The sequence below is a fragment of the Egretta garzetta genome, unplaced genomic scaffold (genome assembly GCF_000687185.1).
Source record: "Egretta garzetta isolate BGI_Z169 unplaced genomic scaffold, ASM68718v1 scaffold77, whole genome shotgun sequence".
Taxonomy (NCBI): Eukaryota; Metazoa; Chordata; class Aves; order Pelecaniformes; family Ardeidae; genus Egretta; species Egretta garzetta.
In genome coordinates this window covers 55,150-60,488 of record NW_009260130.1, presented here as the reverse complement: position 1 = coordinate 60,488, position 5,339 = coordinate 55,150, and positions in this window count along the sequence as shown.

Genomic DNA, 5,339 nt, shown 5'->3' with positions numbered 1-5,339 from the left:
GCAGCTATAACTTGATTTAAGGTAGTAAAACTTGGACAGTAGGAGATTTACTGATTAGATGGGCTTGGCACTGCAAGCCAGGTCTTCAGCAAACTCGTTAACACTGTTTAGGTCATTCAGACAGTGCCACATGCCAGAGTCTCCTATACATTCCAGTGCATGCCCTGCAGCTTCCTCTCCTTCCCTTCCTAGCGAGATCTGTTTCACAGCTTAGTGCAAGTCATAGCCTACCTTACACAGCCAGTAGTGACATTCTCCCACCCCACAACATATTTCCTCCATCCCCCATCTCCTTGCATAGTTCCTTGTCCACGTCCAGCTTGAGAGTGCCCTAGCTCAGCAGCGAGGGCTCTGGCATTGCTCTGTGGCAGCGGTGAAAACGAGATGTGCAACTGAGTAAAGAGGACATAGTGGGTATGGGCGCTCGATGCGGTGGGGAGAAGAGGATGGGGGCTGCTTAGGTTCGAGGTGAAGTTTGGAAGAGAGCGAAGCTGAGTGAGGAGGGAAATCTGGGTGAAAAGAACAGAGAGGAAAAGATGGCTTGAAGCAATGCTCTGTCCTCCCACACAGGTTTGCCACCTCTGAGTCACAAGGCTTTATATGCAGAAGCAGCTGATGAGTCAGGGAAGTAGCAAACCAAACCAGAAGTAGCTGATGGGTGTGAGTTGCTGTCCTTGCTGATTTTGGTATAGCTCAGATGATGAGGAGTATGGTTGTGTGTGTGCAATTTTAAAATGTGCTATATGATCTATATTGCAATTACTACATGCGTGTAGAGGTATGTGTGTACTACATGATCTATATTGCAATTACCACATGCGTGTAGAGGGGGGTGTGTGTATGTGTGGCTTACAATTCATGAGGACAGTGGTTATTTAGGTGTTGAGTGTCAAAAACGTGAGAGTTGAGCAAACCAAGTTTCAATAGAACTCTTTTGCTGCCGTTCCTGTAACAGTTGAAAGTATTCGTTCCCTCAGAAGCAAAACCAAGTGCTGTAGGCAAATCTCTCGTCTCCTAAAAAGTCATTGTCTGACATCTAGAAGTTAAACAGTGTTCTAAATGCAAATCCCAGCCTGGCCTGTCTGAGGCACTTACTTTGTGTGCTTCCCTATGCAGTTAAACCAAGAGCAAAGGCTGCTGTTACACAAGCAGCAACTTTGTTCACAGACCTTTCCGAGGTCGCTGTTGAACCTAGTAATTGTAGGGTAGTTCTGCCCTATAGCGAACCACTTTTCCTGCCAGCAGTTAATTTGTACTGTGTGGGAAGAATAAATTAAAGCTTGAGTACAGTGAAATTTGATCACTACCAGCTTACAAGCCTTTCAGAAATTTCTCAACTCTCAGCTGAAATCAGTATCTTAAGATTAGATTATTATTACTTAGGCGTACAGTAATGGAAACATACCTAGTCTGTGTAAATTCATTGATGACAAGTATGTATGTTAGCTGCGCATGAAAGGCAGAAGAGCAAAGTCTCTGAAAACATTTTCCTTGTGTATTACTGATGCACTTGGGTGTTTCCCAAGAGCTGCTCCTCTAAGATTGGGAGTATACTGCATGTAAAGCTGCTTCTGCTGTCCTCCTTGGCCCACGGTATGAAATGTCCAGCCAGCAGAGGCTCTTTGTGGTGGCCTATTAGGAAACTTCAAATGTTAAGGACTTGCAAGTTCTCATCTGTTGATGAGCTGGGCTGAGTTAAATGGCAGCCGGGGGTTAAATTCCTGACAGTATGCAAAAGAGAGGGACGCCCTGCCTTCATAAAAGCACCATTCTTGAGAACTAGGAGATGTCAGTCCCTGTAATGTTTACCTCTGAATTTCTTCTGTTGTGTATCCCAGAGGAAAATACAGGTAGGATTCTGAAACACAGCCATGGAGATGGATGTGAACAGAGTACCACAGATAAGATGAAAGCAGACTGCAAACATCACGCAGCAGAAGGAGATGAGTGGACAAGCCTACCAAAATTTTGGGTAAGAGAGAAACTTTCAGAGTATTTATTAAGTACAACACTTTTCTGGTTAGGATTGCATTCTCACTGTTGAGATGAAACTACACTTGGTTCTGGAAAGGCTGTTTCATGTCTCCATATGCCTTCAGGTCACAGCTCCTAAAGGAAGCAATGCAAGATTTGGATCCAGTTAGACTTGGTGTGAACAGGTCTGTCAGCAGATGATTGTAGCACTGAAGTCTGAAGTAAAGACAAGCACGATTCCTATCTTGGGTGGTGAAGACCAGAGATCCATGAAGTGACATGGAGGCACTTAAAGAGACAACAACAAGTATCCTACCCCTCCTATCTGCAGTTTCCACCCCACTGCTGTGGCCAGCATAAAACATTTGCTAAAGACAGGTCTCATAGTTACTAAATCACGGGAGTAGGATTAAGGATTTCTGGGATCTGTTCTGATTTGGCGGATACTGTGCTGTATGATTTCCTAATTCCTTCCTTGACAAGCCTTTTTCTTCCTTACGTAGACCCCAAGGAGCCAAATAACTGGTGTTAGGTGAACTGAAGAAGCCACGCTGACAACCTCAGTAAGCAATGAGTTCTTATATTTCTTAAAGATTGTCCTAGTCTATGGGACAGGACTACTTCATCCATGGCTTAGTTTTTAAAAAAGGGTTCTCAAATCATTTTACCGCATGGAAATCATCAGGAGAGGCCCTGAACTATTCCCCTGGGAGCATGAAGCTTGCTCATTTCATCATGAGACACTGCAAAGTCTAGGGTAGCCCAGCAACCTATGTGCCTGATGGGGGCAGAGTAAGAGACAGCAGCTTTCTGTGGCAGACTCCGTGACTGCTTGCTTGGTGTGTTCTCCTACAGTTGGGTTGGCACCCAACAGGGAAGGGACAACCTGTCCCAGGTATCAATAATGGGATGCCTTTTGGTTTTTCACTAAGCGATTGTCGGTGAGGCCCCACCATGGGAGCTGAAACCTGGTATGTTTTACAGAGTAGGATTTGCCTATTATTTTCACCGTATTTATGGTGTTAGTGCAAGGCACGCACCATGGCTGGGATCCCAGTTGTGATGGGTTCTGTACAGTAACAGAAAAAGAAAAAAAACTGCGTCAGGAGTTTACAATGGAGATAAGGGAACTGTGTATCACATGAGCAGGGTAACTGTCATGAACTTCTGTAAAAACTGTCATTTTAAGTGGTAGAGATTCTTGGGAATGGCAAATTAAATATTAAGTGAAAGAGGTGAGGATGGGGAAGATTATTGGAAGGGGGAAGAAAGGAAAAAGAAAGAAAACATGAAGTTATTTTAGGGTAAGCACATTTAAGTGTTTTCCTGAATGTGGGCCTTATCTGCCTTTCCCCCTTGTAGTGTCGTAATGATTTTGGAATGGGAAGATAGGCCTCTGCTTGTTTCAGGGATTGGGAATTACGACACGGTATTGTGCCTGGTCCCAGCAGTGCACCTGCTGTATTCCCATGCTGCACTTCAGAGGTGGAGTCACTCTTCATGGGAATGCTTTAAATGTATCATCGCTAGCGAGCAGTTTCTTGATTTCCAAAGGTAAAATAATTTGCCAAAACCGAAAAGAATTCATGCTGAGAATCTAGAAAATCTGCACGGAGAAATGATGTGGTTCTGTGCATCACAGGGCTAGATTTTTATGAAAAATTGAATTAAGCAAAGCCAAAATTCTGCAGAAATCAGTGCTTGATCTATAAATATTCATGCCAGGGTTCAGCTAAAAGAATTTCAGTGGTCCCGTGGGCTGCAAGAATCCTTTATCCGTTGCAGTAGCAAACCAAATTTAGCCTTTGAAAAAACCAAAATTGTATCCCCTATTTAAGATAGCTCGGATTGCTGGAATTCCTTAAAGATTCCTGCCTTTCTTTTGATTTTCCAGGGTTTCAGCGCTCAGATAAAACAGCATGTTCTTTAACATCATTACTAAAAAATGCTTCATGGCTGTGGAAAACAGTTATGATAAAAATGGCTTTGCATAACTAGAGAATTGCTATTTATTCTTGTTCTTCTGTATTTATCTCTGATGTAGAGATAACGGGCCTCGTCAGCTTCTTACTGATGCTGGAGTGCCTGCATCACGGTGTCCTCACTAAAAAACTGAAGTCAAAGAGCAGTTAAGCTGCTTCAGGTGAGACAAGAAAGGTCTCGGCTCCACTGCTTCAGCAGCCATGGAAAATATGTTTAATGTGCTGCAGAAGGAGGCACCTGCTTGTAAAAATTGTCACTACAGCTGCTCCCCGTCAAAGGCGAATATTTTATGGTGTTAAGGGAAGGTTTGCAGTTTCAGAGAGAGCATTTCCATGGAAGATTTTTTCCGGGGGAGAATTCTATTGCTGTAGTTAAATTAGCCTTCAAAAATGGATTTAATTATTTACTCTGTTGCTTGTTTTTTTGAGAGATAATGATGAAACAGAGCTAAGACGACCGCTTCGGAGTGGGAATCTAAATGAAAACAAGCTGCCAGAACAATTTTTTTTTTTTTTAACGTGTGGGTGGAACCACAAAAACTCTAGTTTTCCAAACAACTGAAATGTGACTTCATAACCTCTAGTAAGCAGAAGAAAAATGCAGGTAGTGACATCATACTATCACTGCCATTGCAATTACAGGAAGTAGGATTTATAAAGGAAAATGCTTTAGCCCATCTTAGCAGGAAATCCACCCGATGGGCTGCTTGCTCTCTTCTAGGGAAGGCATTATTTGGATCAGGCTGAGGATGGCACGCTGCCAGCCCCATGATTTGGAAGGGCAAGAGGGGAGGGAACTGGCTCAGAAGACCTTGGAAAGGCTAGCGCTGCTGGCAGCTCGGTTATGGGTTACGGGACAGGAACCCTGTGCGGCAGAGCCTTTCCTTCCTTCCCTGCAGTGTGGGGGCCGTGCTGGAAGGCAATTTGCGCAATGCCTGCCGCTGGGAAAGCCCCATCCAGGGGTCTTTGCCTCCCGCTAGCGGTGCGCCAGGAGGGGATGACGGGTGGGAGGGAGGGGCAGCAGTGCTTCTTTTACAGGAGAAATGGGTGTATTTTATTTCTTAGGAGTGGCTTGACTCTGTCAGTGGAAGCTGAACCGTATTGAATCGTGGTAGAATCTGATCCCTGTGACGCTTAATTCAGCCTAGAGGCAGTTCGTGTGCCCTGCGAGTTCTTCCCTTGCTGAGGAATAGCTGCGTTTCTGCTTGTTTTCCAGACAACCTTTTAAAGCTGCCTGCTGCATCGAGACGCCCCAGCAGATCCATCCTCGGGGGGCTGGCAGCCTTCGGCCGTGCCAGCGGGAGCTCGCCCGGCAGACAGGAACAAAACCCCAATTATTTTCGGGTCCATTTTGCTCTTTTCTGGTAAGCAGGCGACCGACGC